The sequence below is a fragment of the Cyprinodon tularosa genome, unplaced genomic scaffold, assembly GCF_016077235.1.
Source record: "Cyprinodon tularosa strain WSP-4 unplaced genomic scaffold, ASM1607723v1 ctg290, whole genome shotgun sequence".
NCBI classification, from domain to species: domain Eukaryota; kingdom Metazoa; phylum Chordata; class Actinopteri; order Cyprinodontiformes; family Cyprinodontidae; genus Cyprinodon; species Cyprinodon tularosa.
Genome location: NW_024038997.1, coordinates 260,323 through 283,304, shown reverse-complemented (window position 1 = coordinate 283,304; position 22,982 = coordinate 260,323). Strand labels below are relative to the sequence as shown.

Here is a 22,982-nt window from a genome sequence, read left to right as displayed (position 1 = left end):
TGTTCAGACAGTCTTATCCCATCTAGTTCCTACGCATCACTTCAATATTGTTCTCTTCCTTTTCTTCCTTTGGTTTTATTTTACTTCCTGCTGTTTTGTTTTCTGTGGCATCTTATGCTTGTACTTTTTAGCTCCCTGTTTTTAATGTTTTTATCTGCCTGTACAGTGTCCTTGGGTGTTGTGATAAGGCGCTTTCAAATAAAATGTATTATTATTATTATTATTATCTTTAATGTTAGTATACTGATGTGAATAATTAATATATTGTTTTGTTGTCAAGTAACTGTTAATATATTAAAAATTTAAATGTTTCGAATATTCCACTTGAGATTATTAGTTCTGTCACAGTGGGGGTGGAGGTTTGACAGGACTCAAATGCAGACAAAAGCTTGAGGTGGTTACTTGAGTGTTTGATTAACCAAAAGTTCAATAAAAGCAAAAATCCAAAACATAAATCCACAAAAATCCAAAAAATGCTCAAAACCAAGAATACTCACAACAAGAAGGGGACAAAGTAATGACGACAAACCAGCCAAGAATGACTGAGCAGGAGGAGAATAAATGGAAGAGAGAAACAAAGACCATGTTTATTAGCAGATTGGGAGCAGGTGTGAACAGAGGAGGCAAGAAGGGAGCTGGGGTAAAGGAGGCTGACACAAAAGAGCAAACAGGAAATATCTAAGAACTCAAATACACAAGAATCAAGATAACACCAATGAAAACTCAAAATAAAACTTGGAAAAAAACCATGACAACTGCTGCCACAGTCGTTATTAGAGGGTTAAAAAAAATGGTAGGGGTGGCCACAGAGGTGGCCAATGATTAGCTAAGGGTGGCCATGTCCTCCCCTGGCCCCCCATCTAGCTCCGCCCCTGTACTAACAACCTTGCTCTTTGCCAGGAGTGTTGTGCTCTGAGAATGGTGCATGCACCCAGTTAGATCCCCACAGTCTGTAGTCTGGGTCCCCGAGCAAGACCCTTAACCCCACACTGCTCCCTGGGAGCCGCATAATGGCAGCCCACTGCTCACTGAGGGGATGGGTTAAATGCAGAGGTACATTTCTCCAGTGTGAGATAAATAAAGTTCAATTATTTATTATCAGAATGTTTAATTTTACTGGCAATGCCTGGGTTTGTGAATAAATATAACGGCAGATAATACATTGAACATCCTTACATCTAGTAGAGCATGTAAAACTGTTTACTACACTGGACAAAATCAAATCTAGATAAGTCATTTTTTATTAAAAGTGCATTTGTTCTTGGATTGAGGAAGTAAAAGAGACATTTTGCCAATGGAACAAGCCAGTTTACACTTAAAATAAGAAAACTCATTTGCATTGTCTTATTTCAAGTGCATATATTCTAATTATCTTATTTTGAGAGTATAAATACTCCATTGGCAAACTACCTCATTTACCTACTCAACTTAAGGGTAAATACACTTAATTTAAGAAATGTTTTACTTATGTCTAGACTGTTTTTCCAGTGTAGATGTGTTAGTCTTTGTTCTCCTGCATTTTTCCTCTTTTTTGGGCAGTTTTATGGATTCCTGTGTTGCCCCTCTATGTGGGGTCTACAGTATACACCCCACCCATCTTCCCAGTGCCTAATGCAGTCTGTAATGTGTCCAGCTCAGCCCATGGCGGAACATCAAGCACACCCAGGAGTTAATCCGGATGATGATGGTAATTACTGCCTGGTTGTCCAGCCTGTGAGAGGGAGGAGTCAGATCAGAGTCTCTACCCACTGACCTTGGAGAGAAGCAGTGAGGGGAGGGAGGAGGGAGGCAGAGTTTCACCACTGCAGATCTGTCTCCTCTCTGTGTGTGAAAGACAGGCAGGACAGGAGAGGAAGGATCAGTGGGACAGAAGACGGATGACAGGAGAGGATTTTTTTTAACCCTCCTTGCAGATTTTGGGAAGCCCTTGTGAGGAGACTATCATTCCACTGCCATTCACTGTGAGTACATGTGTTCTTATGTGTGGGAGTGGAAGTAATGAGAGGCAGCTCTGAGGAATTTCTGCATGCAGTGTGAGGAGTTTCTCAGTCAGACATGGTGTCCTGTCACTTTGTTTTGGTAACCAGGCTGTGCGCTCTAGGCGCATGATGCGCTCAGGCTGCTGACATCCTGGTGTTGTTTACATCACAGTTTCTGTTCCTTTAACTTAGAAAATAAAGTGATAGCCTATTGGTGGATGGATGTATTTATTGTGGGGTGTTGCTGTGGAAGGATATGCTCCTCGCCCTTCTTGTTTACCACTGTAGCTGTTATGCAGCTCTCTTCAAGCTTTGCTCCTCCTGCCTCCAGGATGTGTTAAAGGCAGCAGGATTGGCTGGTTGACTGCAACACACTGCAGCATCCAGACATCTCCTGCAGTGTGAAGATTAAGAGCCAACTGGCACAGTTTCCACTGTAAGAGGTGCATTTACATCAACTAAAACTGTTTCTACTTTTTCTTGCGAGTTAACAGTGATGTTTTCATCTTTTCTTTCTCTTAGGACAGGGAAGTTGATTAGTATGGAACCATGTATACATAACTGGATAGGATAAAGAGAAAAAAAGAACGGAGGTCAAGGATATCGCTTGAAAGACAAGGAATATATTAAAAGCAACATTTTCAAATCAAATACAAAAAAATGTAAAAAGAAAATACATGACCTAAATGTAAGGAAAATAAAAGACACAATTAACACAGCATTAGACTATGTCCTTAGCAGGGAGCCTTCGTGCTACAGATTGTGAATTATGAACTCATTTTATCTTTATTTATGTAGATCTTTCTCGAGGGCTTAAGGAGTAGCATTTTGGGGGGAAATGCTATTAAACAGTTTTCTTTACAGGCCCATAGGAAGTCTTTGTAACAAGATATCTTGACAGAATCTTGTATGACAAAAAAAAAAAAAACAGTATAGAGGTTGTGTTTTATGTTGTATTAACATAATTTATTGATATCAATGGGAAATGGACTTCATTTATCCAGTGTTTTGTCATAATGACAAAACTATAGCCTCATTTAGCTGATTGCACAAAATCCATTGGTTTTTTGACTCTACTTAAGTTCTTGCATATTTGTTACCAAAAGCAATACATGTGTTTTTTCCACACTGAAATAGAAGACATTCTGAGCTGTCTGCTCACCCATAACAAGGATACGAGTAACTGACTGTAATGACTGGTTATCGGTACACTCTATAATATAAAGTTGTATCTCATCAGCATATGTGTGGTAACACTCCATTATCTGACCTAGCTATGTCTTGTAGATATTGAATTGAAGTGGTTCGAAAATGAAGCCTTAAAGGAATAGTACACCCAAAACATGATTAGCCTTCATTTTCTACTCACCCCCATGCTGAACAACACTCTGGAGTACTTTTTTGATATCTCAAATGCATCTGGAGATCTGGGAGGCTTCTTGCTGTCTGCTGACATTCAAATAATGGAGGTCTATGGTGCCCGAGACAGAAAGGTCCATAAAAGTCCACAAAAAACGTGTCAATATTCCTCCATACTGGTCGTCCAATGTATTCGAAGTGTCCTGAGTGGGTAGCATCCAGAATTTACTCGAAACGAAGTCATTTAGAATGTTTTTAGAGCATAAACAGTAGTGTATAGGATTTCCTAAAAGCGCGTTCACGAGTCTACAGAAACCACGGCAGACCAAGCCAGACGAAAGTGCGCATTCAGCTCGGCAAAGAACTCATGCTCTTCCTCAAAACTGAAGTCCTCAGACATTTTTCTTTCGTTGTTTCTTTCTTTGCACAGGTAAACAGCACATTTCTTCTTCTACGCTTGCATTACACTGCATGAAAAGTGAGATTTTCGTCCCCGTAAACCCCCGTAAACTCCCGCAGATCTGCCTGATTTTCGTCAGTTTCCGACAATTTGCAACCCGTGCTTGTCCGCGTTTATCGTGCCACAAATTGTCGGAAACGGACTCTGACGTATGTGGAGAGCGATCAGCTGTACTAATGGCCCTAATTAGCATATGAATGCAGCAAACCCGCGCGGCTGGCCAGGTCTGGCTTGAATAACCTACTCAGTATTGAGTATTGAGTATTGCCAATAATTATTGGCAGAGCAGACGCTGAATGCGCACTTTCATCTGGTTTGGTCTGCCGCGGTTTACGTAGACTCGTGAACGCGCTTTTAGGAAATCCTACACACTACTGTTTATGCTCTAAAAACATTCTAAATGACTTTGTTTCGAGTAAATGACCTTTCTGTCTCGGTCACCATAGACCTCCATTATTTGAATGTCAGCAGACAGCAAGAAGCCTCCCAGATCTCCAGATGCATTTGAGATATCAAAAAAGTACTCCAGAGTGTTGTTCAGCATGGGGGTGAGTAGAAAATGAAGGCTAATCATGTTTTGGGTGTACTATTTCTTTAAAGGCAGAATGTGATCTTTGTTAATCGTATTTACTGTATGTTTGCCAGTTGACACAAAGTTTTTCTGCTCAAATAAGTTCTGAACTAGTTTAGCAAAGTACCAGACAGTCCTATCTACCTTCTCCACTGCAATATTTTAATAAACTGTATCAAAAATGTGAGATGAGATCAAGTAAAACCAAAACAGGAAAACTAACCAACTTATTACATGAGGGCGTTTTTGCTCAACACCCCTAATTATGATCTTTTCCCATAATGCTGTTTTTGACTCCTCCCAAGCTTCCCTCAGGTATCTATGCTATCCTTGCTCTCTAATTCAGTAATTTTCTTGCGTCTCACATTAGTTGCAGAAAACACAGCAGTTTCAAGAATGACTTAATGTTATATTTGGCATTGAAGCATGATGTAGGAGAGAGAAGGACAAGGTGAAGTGTAATGATGCTGCACAGAACAGCATTTTGCTAAGTTCCAAAACCGTCTAAAGCATGATGACACTGCAGACATCAGGTTAAGTAGCTCCAGGTTTACACTCGTGCATCTCTTGTTTCCAGTTGGCCTCAAGGTCAAAGAAGCAGCTCATCTGTTTCTCTGTCTCCCCCTTCTACCAGGCTCCACTGTAATCAGAAGACAGAGTGATATTGTGTCCGGCACTGTGCTGAGTAGGAGGCAACACTCATGTGATGCATAAAGGGGGAGGTGAATAGCTGTCATTCATAACAAAGTGACCATTTGCTCAGCAGCTGCCCTCTCCACTGACTTCAGACACTGATCCTGCATGTCAGCTGCTCCTGGTCATCTCCTGCAAGCCAGTCAATTGCTCAGAGGAGAGGATAAATTAAACATATATATTCTAAGAATGGATAGAACATTGGAGAGAAGGCAGCATTGTAAAGACTTATAGAGAATTTGTCGAAAGGAGGTCACAAGGTCAACTGTGTTTACATTTGTGCAGAAGCTGTTCAGGATATCCAGCAAAATTTTAGATGAAAGCCAAAATGTCCCTTTTTGACCTACATGCATGGATGTTAAAGATGTTTTCAGTTAAATCTGGCCAAACTAACCAATTTATATTGGTGAGTCGATATAAATGTACCCTCATTGTTAAAATCTGGTAGAAAAAAATAATAATCTACTAAGCCGCTATGTTGCGGAGCTTTTACAAGTGTGGTTGTGATGTGAAAAAAGTCAGAGGCTCAGATTTTTCATGGAGAAGAAAAGCTTAAATGAAGTCAAAAAAAAGGAAAAAAAAGGTGGTGAATAAACAGAATGTAAAATCCACGTCCCAAAAATGTTATCGGCTGTCGAAGTTCCAGAAGCAGATTTTTATTGCTCTTGCACACAGTATTGTTTTTGGGATTCCTTTAGACTGTATGTGGACAGCCTATAACCACACGTTGCTCCATAAATAATCCCAGAAGATGCACTTGTATGCAGTGGTATCCATTAGACAACCACAGGATCCAAAACAATTTGGATAATAACTTCCCAGAACCAGAAGCACGACCAGTAACATTTGTTTCAGCTATATTAAAAAATCAGCACAAAGACTCCCATCTGTATCTGACTGATATAGAATCAGCTTTTGCTGCTGTTTGCTTCCTGTTCTGATGAGGGAGATACAGTTTAGCCGAGCTCATCAGCAGACATCAGTGTAATGAAAAATGTTGCTGCGCTCAGCATCCACTGAAGGACAAGTGGGTTAAAGAAGACAACAAGGGAGGGAAAGTATTAAAGCTTTAGGAAGGAATCGGTTGACTTTGCATTGATTGTTACAGATTCCATGTGCTTGTTTTAGAGTCCCATTTGTATCTCTTTTTCTTCAAATTTGGTCCTACGTTTTGTAAAGAAGTCTGTGGAGAAAGAAGAAGGGTAAGGGGCACAGCTCTTTAGACCTTAGAGATCTGCAGGGGCAAACATGTAAACAGAGGAAGCAATCTAAAAATACATATATTATCAGTGTAGTTTGAAGTATCTGGAATTACTGAGTAGGGTTTATTAGTAGAATATCTGGGATTGACAAACATGATGTCCATTTCTTCACTCTAAGTCCCAAAGGATGAGCAGAAGGATAAATCGGGAAAATTCAACCTTTTCTTTTCTGGATTTGTCATGACTCTGATATTACTTTGATTCTACAGTTGGTTCAAACACATTTGTCCTTAATGATTGAGAAATTGTCTAAACACAACACAGGTTGAAATGGAGCAGCCACTCAGAGGTACACTGTATAGACCAGGGGTGGGCAATTCCAGTTCCTGAGGGCCGGTATCCTGCAACTTTTAGATGTGCCTTTGGTTCAACACACCTGAATCAAGTAATTAGATGATTAAGAGGACATAGCAGGAACTGACTGCATACTGAAGAGGTAAGTCAATCATTTGATTCAGGCGTGTTGGACCAAGGGTGAATCTAAAAGTTGCAGGATACCTGCCCTCAGGAACAGGAATTGCCCACCCTTGGTATAGACAGTTTTAGTTTTGCCTTAAACCCAACCAGCTTGCTATGAGAACAAAAAGTGTGTTCATGTTGGATTATGGATGCATGCACATGGTCTCCAACCTACCTTTTGGTTTGACTTCCATATCAGGTTCCTACAGACGTAACGGTCACTAGTACAGCTAGCAAAATAGTTACACACAACTTAAAGCCATTAGATCTGACAATGGCTTCAAGTTGGACCACATGTGAGATCTGTTATGCATGGCAGTAAAATGCAACTGAACAAAGAGGCTTTTTTATATGAACTGTGGTTGTTCTGATAGAGAAAAGTCCATGTGTTTTAACTTACCCATGAACGTTAAAGAATGAAAGAATCAGTAGATTCCGCATGTGACAAATGTGCCTTACAATGAGTGTAACTTTTTTTTTACAAATTAACTTGTTACAGATGTCGGAGACATTTGATTCTGCAGTTGCTAAACTGTAACGTAGATGAAAAATGTGACTCCTTTGGACAAAATTAAACACTGATGAAATAATCAATTTGTCTCTGGTGGATGTTTTCAATGTGTTGCATTCACTGTGCCATTCAGTCGTTAAAAGCTAGTAGGTACAAAGGGCCTTCTGTTGGCTTTGCAAGGTCTTTCCAAACAGATCTGAAGGGAATCTGGTAATATTTTAAAGTCATTTTTACCTATGTGACTCCTGCATGAGTTATGATGTCTGACAGTAAAGCATTATGGTCGTAAGTTCTGCCACTTAGGCCTAAAGGTAGATGAAGTCATAACTGGAATACATTCATAAAGTTTTTGTTGTTGTGAATAATTTTTCACTCAGAAGTTTCATGTTCACTAATTAGACACATATCCATCGGTTTAAGCCATTTCTATTTAAAGGATGACATGTGAATTAATAGATCTGAGTACAAAGTAGGCAAGCAGGGAGCAACCAGCTGTGGTTCACGGGGCAAAGAGGTCGAAAACATGAGATGGCATCTCTGAACTTTGAAGAGCTGAAAGAGCAAGTTGGACACATCAACGCCAACGCAGGCCGGGAGGGGGTAATGGTTGGGGTCAGATAAGGAAGGAAGATGGTCATAAATAGATGCAACGCACATTGAGGCCTGACACATGCATGCACAAAGAAGGAGCAGAACGTCAAACCTGGGTTTAGGTCTTCTAGTCATCACCTGTCCCCTTGCTTCTTCTTCACAAACTCCCAGGAATAAGCTTTCACACAAACAGCGTGAATGTATCTAGAATAATAACCGTTGGTTCTTGTAATGTGTTGTTTTTTTTTAACCACGTCACTAATTTCCATCATGATAAGGATTTGAAGTGAAATACCAGCAAATGACAGCAGTTTTTTAAGTTTTTGTCAAGGCTCAGAACAGAAGACCCAGAATTCAAGGCAAACAGAAAATCAATTTCTCAAAGGCATTTATTAAAAATGAAGGATCTGCATGACTGCAGAGACGTCAAAGGCAGGATCCTCAGCGGAAGGAAAACTCCGCTGAGGATCAGTTTAGTGACCAGGTAAATCTGACGGAGGATGATTATGAATGCGTGAGTCTCTAACCTGGTCTGAAATTTCCGTCTGTGCCCAGAAGAAGGAGCGGAATCCAGCCGGATGACTGCCAACAGCATGTGGCAAAAACTGCCTAGAGATTTCCAGATGCTGAAGTATTGAAAACTGCAGAACTGGATGAGGAACAGATCCAAGCAGACGAAGGAAGGCAGGACAATCCAGAAGGTGAAGCCAAAGCAGGTGTCAAAAAACTTCACAGGAGACTGAGCCAGAAGATCAGAGATCAGAAGAGGGAAATCCAGGTTAATGTCAGGAAGCAGATCCAGGTTCGGGCAACAGGCAGAATCCAGCAGTAGTCCGTAGACAGGTCAGGCAAACGGATCAGAACAGGCAGGCTCAGGGGTCCAAAGGCAGAACGGGCCAGGATTTGGCAATCAGAACACAAACAGGTGCGCTAGAGAACTCTCACCAAAGGCTGGAATAATCTGCCACTGATGACTGGGAGCAGGCAAGTTAAATAGAGACTGGTGCAGGTGACACGGATGAACGGTGATGGGAAACTGGGCGGTACTAGACAGGTGAATGGAATTAACCATTAAGCCAGACATCAGCGCCAAGATCATGAAAGTCTTGAATACTATTCCTGATTTTTTTTTCACTGGATTTTTGGCCTGGACTTTGACTAGGCCCTTCTAACACATAAACATGCTTTGATCTGATTTCTTGTATTTTATCCGTGGTATCTTTGTTTAGGATTGATGTTCTGCTGATGAAGCTTCATTCCAGTCTCTTTTTTTGCGGGCTTAATAAGGGGAATCAAGAAAATAAGTCCTAAAGCAGGATGATTGTACCAATATGTTTCATGATGAGGTTGACACGTTCACAGTTGACTGCAGTGGTAGTTTTCTACCACCCATGGAGTTTTTCACCTAGATCAAATTGTTCAGCTTTAATATCATCTGACCAACTGAAAGTGTTCAGATGTTTATGTTTACTCTGATTAGCTTGCGGCAGCTTTAATGAACATCATTACACATATTAACTTACATAGGCCTTAAAAAAGCTAACTTTTGTGTGTCACCTGTTTGTGCTTTCAGTTAATTTTCTCACATGTTTTTCAGTTAATCCTTGCTTTATTTTAGTTCTTCCTTCTTCTGGTCCTCATTGTAACACTCTTTCTGTCATCGTTCCTCTGTGTTTCCGAGCTCCTGATTAGATCTCCTTTCACCACCTTTCACCTCCTGATATTTACTTACCATTTTAATCCTTCACCGAAACAAATCATGACACAAACATTGATCCTGATCAAAATTGCTACACTGTAAAAAGCATGTTGTAAAGCAATAATTACAATAAGTAATGCTGATATACTCATACTGTAAAGAGCTCAACTGAAACAAATTTTTTGAAGTATACAATATTTGAGAAACTTCAGTGGGCAATTATAAAGATCTAAATACTGAAAAAATCTATTTGATTCACTTAAATTAGCTCTTAGAACCTGGTCCATTTATTTCTGTCCAGCTTAGGGGAACACTTGTGCTAAAACTCCAGACAGTAGACATAAAGAGTCGTGACCGGACGTGAGATTAAAGTGAACCTGTCAGACGGTGGGGGGGATTCCTGCTGGGTGCTCAGACGGACAAAGAGCTGAGCATCAGCGGACCTCAGCAGGAGAACAGGACAGGAGGGATTGGGCAAAGAAGGAGGCTCATTCCAACTTCATAATCCTCATCTCTGTTCTACCTTGATCCTCTCGGGTTTTTGCCACCGTGTCACATTGACTGTGGGAATCTTCCTTCCCAGAAATATACTCTGCCTGAGTCATCCTGAGAATGCTTAGGGACATTGGGCTTGGCTTGCCTCTGGTTTTATTCATACACTCAGTAGGTTTTCTTCAGAAACATGATAATAGTTTAACTTAAGGCTTGATAACTTATCTGTCTTTAGAAAAAGTACATTTCCTGCTTGTGTGTTTGTCCTCTTTGAGTCCTGAAGGTATAATGAAGGTTCAGATTACCTGAGTGAAACCTGTCTGTGTCCACATCTGTTCCTGCTGCTTACATAAGAAGACCAGATATGGTATCACTCAGTGTGACAAGCTGCTGACAGGGATACAGTTTACAGTTTCCACGGTTACCAGTTAAATGACACCACAGGAAGGCTCATTGCATGATTACTGTTAACCATGGTGCTATACATTCTCATTGGGTGAGAAAATTACGATGGCAGCTTAAGTTTAAATGAATGTTGTTCTTTCTGTGCACATGTCTGGATTCACAGTCAGACACTGTGATTATAATTTGTAGTCTGATGTTGAGTCTGTCTGAAAAGGTGCAGTATTTCTTGGATTGGCATTTCTGTTAAGAGAGTTTAGCTTTATAATAAACCAAGTTTAAGGAGTAATGACGGTTAAGTTGGACCTGAAAGAGCTTCCTGAATTACCCAAAGATTTTATTCTCTTAGAAAAGTTTAGGCAAGGTTTATCTTCAGCAAGTTTTGGCATCTGTCTGACCGTTCATGGATGCCAAGGGGGATATTGTGTTCCTCCAGAGAATTCTGGGTCAGTCCCAGGGTCTCCCCCCAGTGGAACTTGCCTGGAAACCCTCCAAAGGGAGGTCCCAGTTGACTGAACCACGAGTGAGGAGGAACGGCAGCTCTCCTCTCACTCAAGGATCTCCTAATGAAAGCTTTCTAGTCTAAGTACAGAAACCCGGACATTATAGGGCTGGGGGAGGAAACCAGAATACCCAGTAATAATAAGAATAATATATAGGACCACACAGAAGGACCCATGGATCTTATTGCAAGGAAACAGGACTAATGCATGAGAAAACATGCAATTGTAATGGGGTTATTGTGGTCAGATTATTAATCCCAGTGATTATTATTGATCAGTCTTCTACTTTTCCATCATTCTGCTTTAAACTGTAAATGATTTAACGGTTTATTTTAGCGTTTAATGGAATTAAACATAGCAATGCATACAAATACCTGTTAAAGTGGTATATTATTTCGATTAAATCTACCAGCTACCATCCCAAAGTGGCCAAACTTTGGAAACCACTGTTAAAATGGAAGATGATAATTAATTTTTTTTAAAGCAGACTGTCATATTTATTTAAAAGTATAACTCATAATTTTCTTTTGCAGATTGTCTACGGTTTCCTCAAATTTGTTTTACATGATTCTAACTGAAGAGACAAGATTCCTCAGAGACAGGATGAAACGTCACATTATACATGGAGCTGGTAGCTCTGTGTTGAAAGTAGAAGACAACCTTAAGGGATGAGATCCTTGTTTTCCGAGTCATTCTCTTCTGGCTGTTCGTCACAAGCCCTCTTTGTGCCAGGAGAAGATCTCATGTCACAATATTTGAACAGCTGCAGACTGTGGCTGTGTGTTGGTTTATAGGCACTCAGAGCAGGAATCTTTGCTGATGATGCTGCTCTGAGTGAGGAGCTCATCATGGATAAATTAATGAAAAAAATATTTTTTCCATCATTCACCAAGTGGTTTACATAATAGATTGATTTTAAAATAGCTTAACAGATAAAATATACATACTTAAAAACCAAAATATTGTTAAAACAAATCAAGTGGATGTAAAATTACACCGACTATCTGCTTAAATGCGGGTATAAGTATCATATGGGGTCATATTGAATTGAATCCATCCCAGAGTTGCTTGATAAGACTCTCCTTTTACGTCACATCAAAATGAAGCTGTATGGCATTGTGATCTGGTCACTGTGGTGACCACTGGAGAACCAAAGCTCATTCTCTTGTTAAACAAACAAGCCTTATAAAACTAGAGTTAGCCATCAGAACATAAGCCCCTGTGGGCATGAACATGGTCAAGAATGGCACCAAAGGGACAAAAAAAATTCCCACCTTTGTCATACCACCACCACTAATAACCTGAACCTCTGGAACAAGGCAAGTTGATGGAAATTCACATTTTTGAATGCCAGATTCTTAACAGAACATGCTTTTTCCAATCTCCTCTGTACCATTTCTGGTAGGTTTGCCTAAATTGTAGAGTGAATCAGAATCAGATTTATCGCCAAGTAGGTTTGCACTTACAAGGAATTTGACTTGGTGTTGATGGTGCAGACTATATGTGTATATATACACTCACCGGCCACTTTATTAGGTACCCCATGCTAGTAACGGGTTGGACCCCCTTTTGCCTTCAGAACTGCCTCAATTCTTCGTGGCATAGATTCAACAAGGTGCTGGAAGCATTCCTCAGGGAGTTTGGTCCATATTGACATGATGGCATCACACAGTTGCCGCAGATTTGTCGGCTGCACATCCGTGATGCGAATCTCCTGTTCCACCACATCCCAAAGATGCTCTATTGGATTGAGATCTGGTGACTGTGGAGGCCATTTGAGTACAGTGAACTCATTGTCATGTTCAAGAAACCAGTCTGAGATGATTCCAGCTTTATGACATGGCGCATTATCCTGCTGAAAGTAGCCATCAGAAGTTGGGTACATTGTGGTCATAAAGGGATGGACATGGTCAGCAACAATACTCAGGTAGGCTGTGGCGTTGCAACGATGCTCAATTGGTACCAAGGGGCCCAAAGAGTGCCAAGAAAATATTCCCCACACCATGACACCACCACCACCGGCCTGAACCGTTGATACAAGGCAGGATGGATCCATGCTTTCATGTTGTAGACGCCAAATTCTGACCCTACCATCCGAATGTCGCAGCAGAAATCGAGACTCATCAGACCAGGCAACGTTTTTCCAATCTTCTATTGTCCAATTTCAATGAGCTTGTGCAAATTGTAGCCTCAGTTTCCTGTTCTTAGCTGAAAGGAGTGGCACCATGTCTACATGCCTAAATGCACTGAGTTGCCGCCATGTGATTGGCTGCTTAGAAATTAAGTGTTAATGAGCAGTTGGACAGGTGTACCTATATATATATATATATATATATATATATATATATATATATATATATATATATATATATATATATATACACATAATACAGAATCTATAGCTATATACAATATAAAACATACAATATACAATATGCAATATATAGTACATTGCTGTATACTATATACATAGTAGACTGTGCGTTATTGTAACGCAGAAGGTCTGGAGATGCTACGTTGGTGTAGCTTCTAGGTCCTGAACGGGGGAGGGAGAGAGGCAGAGTCAATGTCACAGTGGTCTCTGGGCCTTGTTGATAAGGCTGGTAGCAGATAGACAGAAACTGTTCTTTTGGCGTGAGGTTTTAGTCCTGATGGACTGCAAGCTCTTGTCAGATGTAAGTATCTGAAATAGTTTGTGGCTGGGGTGTGAGGGATCAGCCTCAATCTTCCCTGCATGCCTCAGAGTCCTGGAGGTGTACAGGTCCTGGAGAGATGGAAGATTGCAGCCAATCACCTTCTCTGCAGACCGGATGACACGCTGCAGTCTGCCCTTGTCCTTGGCGGTGGCACCAGTGTACCAGATGATGGTGATGATGGAGGAGGTGAGGATGGAATCAATGATGGAGGAGGAGAAGTCCACCATCATTGTCATTGGCAGGTTGAATGTTTTCAGCTGCCGCAGGAAGTACATCGTCTGCTGGACGTTCTTGGTGAGGGAGTTGATGTTCAGATCCCACTTTAGGTCCTGTGAGATGATAGTTCCCAGGAAGCAGAAAGATCCCACAGTCTGACTTGTGGAGTCATAGAGGGTGATGGGGATGGCTGGGGCTGAATTCTTCCTGAAGTCCAAATCCATCTCCACTGTTTTTAGAGCTTTGAGCTCCAGGTTGTTCTCCCTGCACCAGGTCGCCAGATGGTCAGCCTCCCACCTGTAGTGAAGTAGTGGTCTGCTGCTGGAGCCCATTTTGTTTAAGGTTTAGTTTTTTCATTCAGAGATTGTTTTATGTAGTTGTTGTTTGAGCTACTGTTACTTTTCTGTCACCAGGACTCAGTCAGACCATTTTCCTGTTACCTTTCATATTATAATGAGGCTTGTGTCCGTACAACTCTCAGTAAACTAGAGATGCTTGTGGGTGAAAATCCCAGTAGGTACACCAAGCATAAACATCATCTAGATGTTTCTAGATTATTCTAGATGCATAGATAATTTCAGTGGCTGCCATGCCATTATCTTAGTCAGCTGTGTTAAAAAAACATCTTTACAGGGGATCTAAAAAGGGCCACATATCATATATAGTTCATAATATCACTATCATTCCAGAGTTTTAAAATTTTTATGCATGGAGCTTCTATTTGACTGGGATATCCCTTGAAATTAACATTTGTCTTAGGGGAGATTTGGTTTGGAGCCAACTGGCTCTAGACATTGAGTCTAGGTCCTGTAGCAACTCTGAAAAAGATCCTTAACACATGCTAGGTACACTGCAATGTTCATCAAAGTTCCCTTCACTGTCATCTGCAGGACTGTCTGATTAGACATCTTCAGCATCAGCAACGGTGAATTCCTGGCAAACTTGATAAACAAAAGAAGAGTAAAGCATTTCTAAACACTGACGTCCTTAGCTAACTTGGGTAAAGAATCGCTGCAAAAAAAAAAAATACTTGATAGTAAATAATCAGACTTGCCTGGATTTAAGGGCATGTGCCTAAGAAATAAAAAAAACATCAAGATCTCAAGAACCTTAGATAAAATGGCACCAAGATAAATTATTTATTATTATTCGATATGGCCTCATGCATGAGACGATCAAAAATCATGTCCTACAATTTAGTTTATCCTATAAATTGTATTTATTTTCTTAATGTAAAGTGGTACATTAAGTTCAGGTTTCTGAGTAATTTATCACATTTCTTAGACATTGTTTGGGTTCTGATGTGGTCATTCTGCTGTTCTGACTCTTCTCAAAAAGAGAAAATCTGGAGAATCTGAAGAAAAACGGACAGAAGTTTGATTCATACTAAACAGCAGTGGCGGCTGGTGAAAAATATTTTTGGTGGGGCTGATATAGCCTAGTGTATGTCTCCAACTAATCCGGAATAAGAATTCAAATAAACAATTGGACAATACATACAATTTAACAGTAATGATTTAATTTACTATATAATAACAGTAACAGTGATGATTTGGGTCACTGTGACGGGGTTCTTTGGCCTCCAAGAATCCAGGCTCAGTCGGGTTACCGGTGTTGGTGATTTATTGTGCTCAAAAACTCAAAACAGGGTGCAAAAGAAACTAAACATATACAAGATCCTCTGGGCCTCAGCCTCCCTCCAGTTACCAGCAATGTAACAAAGAAACAGAAAACAAAAATTGCCGCTTTTCTTCCCACAGCCCTCATTAAATAGTTTAAGCCCCTCACCTCAGGCTCTCTTATTTCTGATTTCTTCTCATAAATCAGTTTTGTCCATATATTACCTCCACAAACAATTGATGTACAAAAACAAATAATTTTTACAACTTAATTCTTTTACACAGATTCATTGACTTATTCAATTACACCAAACTGGGTTTGAACCCAGCAAAGACGCAGCCAGACTGAAGATGATAAGTCCCCATAGCATAAACACGTACACACACACACACACACACACACACACACACACACACACACACACACACACACACACACACACACACACACACACGGCTAACCCCACTGAAATATTAAGTGTGCACCCTCAATATGCCAGCAGGTAACCAGGAACAGCTTGTATGTTTTAAGTTCATGGAGCTACTGGGCTCTGCGCGAGTGTATTGGTCCTCACAAGCACAGTATAACAGGAATGTGTGTGTGGCGCGCAAAGTTAGAGGTTATTTTAAGTGACGAGGTGGATTCGTCACAGTCACAATAACCATGACATGAAATTTTCATATCCTACAACAGGAATGTTCTTCTGGCAAACGGGTAGATAAATAAGGATCTCACCGAATTTGGTGGAAGCTGCATCTCGTTCGTTACGTTCGCCATCTTCCCTCTAATTGTCTGCACCTGCGCTTGGGTTCAGAAGCCTGTTAAAGCGCAGTATTTTCAGCGCCCCAAGACCATAAAGTTCTGAGACGCTGATTGGCCATTAAATTCACCTAGCAATAGTACATGATTGACAGATTCTCTGCAAATGTGGGGCTGTCTGATCACAGCCCCCAGAACAGAGACGGTAGGAGTCTGTGGAAATCCACAAATTAATGACAGTAGATAGGGAAATGTAGTTTATATAATTTGTTTTGCTTATAGGTACACAGTCTAGAGAGTAAAACTGACATTTATGAGTTAATTTCTAAAAATATATTTTACGTTTCTCTCTTCTTATCAGGGAGGGCGGTGCCCCAGCGCCCCCTATGGGCCGGCCGCCACTGCTAAACAGGTAAGCTTGTGTTAATCAGTTTTTAAAAAGCTCATATATTCTGTCTATATTATTCACATCACATTAAGTAAATTCTGATTCAGGACCGCAATCTTGGAGCTGAGTGACTGGTTTTAATCTCCCTCAAGTGAATGGCTCATCTCTAATTGGACATAAATCCATTTTTTGTTAATGGACACCACTAATGGATTCTGCTTGGAGAGTCAGAAGTGAAACACACTTCTGATGTGTTTCATCGACTTTAATTTGCACTCAGTACTTTGAGCAGGAGATGCTGAGATTCTAACCAATGTGGAACTTTAATGCACCAGAATCATTAGTGAGGTGTAAACCCTAAAAACTAAAAAGAACAACCATCTTCTTTTATACTTTCTCTTTAACAAATATCTAACAGGATTATATCAACAGGAATGAGCCCAAGCGACTCTTTTTTGTTCTGGTTGTTCATGAATAGATGAGTCACCTGTGGGTATGCATCTGTTCATTATGTTCTTTGGTCTCATTGTAGAGGCAGAATGGCTTTTCTTAGGGCCATGTTACTTTGAACACTGCAGAACTGGACTAGTGCATCTCGCTTGTTTTAGCTTCAAGGCCCAGCGGTAGCTTGGCTGGTTAGGAAATTATTAAAAAAGATCTGCTCACATGAGTTGCACCAACTAGCCCATTTAAAAAGGAACATAGTAACATTCAACGCATTAAGAACATCTAGTTGATATAATTACACCATGTAGATGAGTAAAATTCTATATTTAAAAAAACAAAAACAAAGATTAGTTGTTGGTTTTTTTAATCCTAAACATTATTTTTAAGATTTATTAATCAATTCAGAAAAAATTGGCAGATTATTTTTCTTTGCATGTCTCATTCTCAGTTCATTCTTAAACTAGGAAACATTTAGAAATACAATTTTTTAAAACATCTCAAATCGAGTTTCAAGAATCTCCCTTTATAATCTAGTTGATGCTTGACCAGTCTAAATATGTAGACCTTTAAACTTGGATACTCTAAGTCAGTCCTGACTCCTGAAAAAACTAAAACACCCTTCTAGTACAGCACCAGCAGCCACATTTTCTTCCATCTACACTAGAAGATAACATGTGTGCAGAGTGCTCCCTCTTTAAATGATTTTAAAAAATCTGTTAAGTGCAACTTAATTGTTTTACTTTTTGTAGTGCCCTCCAGGCCATGGTACCCTAGGCAGAAAAACCTATTGCTCATATCAAAATCTGTTTCTACTCTTAGATGGTATGTAATGAAAATGGAAGTTAATATCAGGGATACACAAAATATCGGCATATCGGTATTGGTCCAAGATATGGTGGTGCAGCCCAGGATTATGGGTGGTTTAGAAGGAAATACAGATGGCTAGCTACTATCATTTGTTTGTTTTATTTTTTTCTGGAGCTGCCTTATCAAAACAGCTATTGTTAATACTGCATGCAGGGCTGATGAAACTGAAGAGGCTGCTCGCAGTGCAAGGTGGGCTGGCCTATATCAGTGTAGCTGCTGGAGCACAGTTAAAAACAGAAGCAGCAGGTGTCAAGAATTTCAAAGTCTCAAGTGACTCTTGAAAGCAATTGTTCACATAATATCCTCACTGAAGCTTGAATAATTAAACATAACACATATAGAAAGACAGACAGATATTTGAGAGAAATTACCACAAGTTAACATTTTAATTTTGCTGAAAGAAAAAAGGAAGACAAGTGTGACATAAAAATCTATTTCTTAATAATCCTTAATCATATTTGTATTTAACCAGAAAGAACTCATTAGAATTAATAAATATTTTACTTTTCAGTTGTTGTTTTAATATATTACTTGAAAACATTTCTATTTTATTTTTTAAGATTTTAAAATGAAGTTCAGATGAGGATTCAAACTGGAAGACTCATCCAAGCATCACCTCGATTCAGTCATATCTAATCCTAATCTCATAATGAACATCCAAGCTCATCTCCATTTTCTGCTTCCATGTAAATAAAGGTCAGTAAAAGGTAACAGAAAATGAAGAACAAGGGCACGTTAGATACAAAACTTACGGTAAACTTGTTCCTGGGCCGTCCTGCGTTGTGACCAATGAGCTGACAACATATATGTAACGATCCAGAATACCCTCATTCCATTGGTCAAGCAAAGTGTTGCTCACGGAGAAGATAGCGGGAGGCAACAAAGCAGTATGGGGGATGGATGGAGTAATAACATCTTTGCATAGTGATGATGAAAAATAGGATGCAGAAATACACTATATTGCCAAAAGTATTTGCTCACCCATCCAAATTATTGGAATCAGGTGTTCCAATCACTTCCATGGCCACAGGTGTATAAATTCAAGCACCTAGGCATGCAGACTGTTTTTACAAACATTTGTGAAAGAATGGGTCGCTCTCAGGAGCTCAGTGAATTCCAGCGTGGAACTGTGATAGGATGCCACCTGTGCAACAAATCCAGTCGTGAAATTTCCTCGCTCCTAAATATTCCACAGTCAACTGTCAGCTGTATTATAAGAAAATGGAAGTGTTTGGGAACGACAGCAACTCAGCCACGAAGTGGTAGGCCACGTAAACTGACGGAGCGGGGTCAGCGGATGCTGACGCGCATAGTGCGAAGAGGTCGCCAACTTTCTGCAGAGTCAATCACTACAGACCTCCAAACTTCATGTGGCCTTCAGATTAGCTCAAGAACAGTGCGCAGAGAGCTTCATGGAATGGGTTTCCATGGTCGAGCAGCTGCATCCAAGCCATACATCACCAAGTGCAATGCAAAGCGTCGGATGCGGTGGTGTAAAGCACGCCGCCACTGGACTCTAGAGCAGTGGAGACGCGTTCTCTGGAGTGACGAATCGCGCTTCTCCATCTGGCAATCTGATGGACGGGTCTGGGTTTGGCGGTTGCCAGGAGAACGGTACTTGTCTGACTGCATTGTGCCAAGTGTAAAGTTTGGTGGAGGGGGGATTATGGTGTGGGGTTGTTTTTCAGGAGCTGGGCTTGGCCCCTTAGTTCCAGTGAAAGGAACTCTGAATGCTTCAGCATACCAAGACATTTTGGACAATTCCATGCTCCCAACTTTGTGGGAACAGTTTGGAGCTGGCCCCTTCCTCTTCCAACATGACTGTGCACCAGTGCACAAAGCAAGGTCCATAAAGACATGGATGACAGAGTCTGGTGTGGATGAACTTGACTGGCCTGCACAGAGTCCTGACCTCAACCCGATAGAACACCTTTGGGATGAATTAGAGCGGAGACTGAGAGCCAGGCCTTCTCGTCCAACATCAGTGTGCGACCTCACAAATGCGCTTCTGGAAGAATGGTCAAAAATTCCCATAAACACACTCCTAAACCTTGTGGACAGCCTTCCAAGAAGAGTTGAAGCTGTTCTAGCTGCAAAGGGTGGACCGACGTCATATTGAACCCTATGGATTAGGAACGGGATGTCACTTAAGCTCATATGTGAGTCAAGGCAGGTGAGCAAATACTTTTGGCAATATAGTGTATATGGAGGAATGGGAAAAAACAAATACCTGGGTGGAAAAAGTCTGCAATAATTGATATAAAGCACACTGCAAATATGCATCTACTTCAATGCACATGTGAGTCAAATAGTTAAAAAAAATCCTTTCAAACACAAAGTGGGGCTAAAAAAAATCACCACACCAGGAGGGGTAATCGGATCAGCTGGCATGCACATTTTTTATTATTATTTATTTTTCAGGTAGTTGGCAGTCCTAGGTAGGAATGGGAATGAGGGATGCAAAACAGTCAAACAAATGTTGAAGGGTTGTGAAGGAAAGAGAGACAGGAAAACTCAAAAACGGTGAATAATCATCTCAGACAGACCTAAAATAGAACCAAAGGGAACTATAAACCAAAGGTGGAAAAAACCAACACTAACCTAAAAAAAACTAAAATGCACAGAGAGAAGAACACAGGAAATAACTGCGTTTAATTGCAGTGAGAACTAAATTTTTTTCTACTTTTAAGGCGGAAGCATCAACAGAAACACTCCCTGAAGTTAGAAAGTTGAAGACTTCTTTATGTCTAAGTTTGAATCCAATTTGGCAGAGATTTACCTGCATAAAGAAAATCTAAATGCAGTTTATGCTGCTGTAATGGAGTCAGTTTTGGTGCATGAAATCAAATTTAGTGTCAAAATCCAAAATAAAATTTGATGTTATATGTTTTATTCAAAGATCTGCAGGTTTTCTTTTATTCCGAATAAGAATCCAGGAGGCAGGAATAGATTTATATAACTAGTGGTCACTCTTAGTGTTTGGCAGGGAAATACTCACTGCCTTTTCCAAATACAGGGATAAGCTGGAGTCATTTAGCCCACAGTCAGATTATTTGAATTCATATTTCATCATTAAGGTTTAGTACCTGTTTGACACGGGGCAGAGGGTCAAAGCCATAACCTTTTTAACTCTTGTGGTAGGATTTATAGCTGGGCATTATAGCAGCTCATAGGGCTAGTAAAAGTAAAGCTGTGTGAGAGATGGGCTCAGTGTAGCCGCGCCCTGACCACTGCTGCCTGTTCCAGTCCTCACACAGCACTGAGGTCTCCTAAACACATGCAGTTAATTTTAGATTGGCTCAGACTGACCACAGACACAGCTGAACCTTCTGAAATCTGGCCTTCATTGTTTGCTTCGTGTCTCTTCGCCTGTCTGGGAAACATTTCTTTACTTTATGTCTTCACCGGACCCCATTTCACCCCTTACACACACACACACACACACACACACACACACACACACACACACACACACACACACACACACACACACACACACACACACACTCACTCCTCATTTCTCCTGCTACCCATCAAGAGCAGCTGATTTACGTGGTGTTTGCACAGGGATTGTGCTCATAGCTCTGGAGGAAATGAAAAGTTCAAGTTGCACCACTAGGCTGGATTCAGGTTACTTAAAATAGTTCTTTGAAAAACTCTTGTCATATCACTTTTTTGAAAAGGGAGTGTTTACATTGTTCATCCACAGGTTACACATGTCTACCTCCTCTTTCTGTTCGTAGTTTATTAGAAGAATAAAATGGATTCTGCTCTGATTATATGTTTGGTTTCTAAGTACTGAGATGCCATTTTTACAGGTGCCAACTCTTGATGATTTACATCTTGCTTAAGAAAAACCTTTATAATCTATTGCCCCATTTACACTACCCACTGAAAATTTATCCATGCCTGTAAACAAGCAAATCAACATGGCGAGGCCCATAACATTCAGGAAGTTTGATTATAATAGGGATATTTCATTGTTCGCGGAGAAGGCAGTCTTTGGTGAATTTACTTGACAAAGTCGGCTTTTGGGAAGTGGATACGTCAAATGATATTCTAATGAGGACTTACAGATGCAGGAAACAATGACAGACGTTGAGGTTCATCACACTGCAAAGCAGAATCATCACTGGAAATCATGCGGCACGGTAGAGAAGCTACTAATATCTATGAACGTCTGAAATTTCATGATTACAGAAGCTAACTGTAAGGAGATGACGCGGTCTGCTCATGCGCTCTTTGTTATCTGAGAACCGAGCCTGAGGTGAACCGTGCTGAGCCCTACTGATCAACTAGTACCAGTTTAGCGTGGTTCGGTTGTGTCTGGCACGGTCCAGTTCAGTTTAGTGTGCCATTTACACTCAAAAGTTATGTCGGTTACTGTGCTCGGACCGATTTGGCACAGTTTCAAAAGGTTAGTGTAAATGGGGCTCCAAGGGGGGAAGATTAGGATCATAATGTCTTAACATCAGAAAATAGATGAATAATTAATGGAATGTCCTCTTTTTTCACATTAATGTAGCTACTAAAAGGGCAAATAGGATTTGTGTGTTCAGGATGGCAAAATAATGATCCAAGTATGAATATTTGTATTATGTAATCAGAATTTACTTTATACTGAACTGAAAAGGTTATTTTTGTTATATACTTTCATTACTTTGCCTTAGTTATCAAGCTTTTATTTGTTATACACTCACCGGCCACTTTATTAGGTACCCCATGCTAGTAACGGGTTGGACCCCCTTTTGCCTTCAGAACTGCCTCAATTCTTTGTGGCATAGATTCAACAAGGTGCTGGAAGCATTCCTCAGGGAGTTTGGTCCATGTTGACATGATGGCATCACACAATTGCCGCAGATTTGTCGGCTGCACATCCATGATGTGAATGTCCCGTTCCACCACATCCCAAAGATGCTCTATTGTATTGAGACCTGGTGACTGTGGAGGCCATTTGAGTACAGTGAACTCATTGTCATGTTCAAGAAACTAGTCTGAGATGATTCCA

At 40.5% G+C, this 22,982-nt stretch overlaps 1 protein-coding gene across 2 annotated transcripts in view; it reads left to right on the top strand.

Annotated features, from left to right (window-relative positions):
* The first annotated feature begins 1,797 nt into the window (after positions 1-1,797).
* mical3a (microtubule associated monooxygenase, calponin and LIM domain containing 3a) overlaps positions 1,798-22,982 on the top strand; it is a 144,221-nt gene continuing 123,036 nt past the window's right edge. For both annotated transcript variants that reach the window (XM_038290904.1, XM_038290906.1), the window contains exon 1: positions 1,798-1,961. The gene's annotated coding sequence lies outside the window, so the exon portion shown is untranslated. The remainder of the gene's footprint in view (positions 1,962-22,982) is intronic.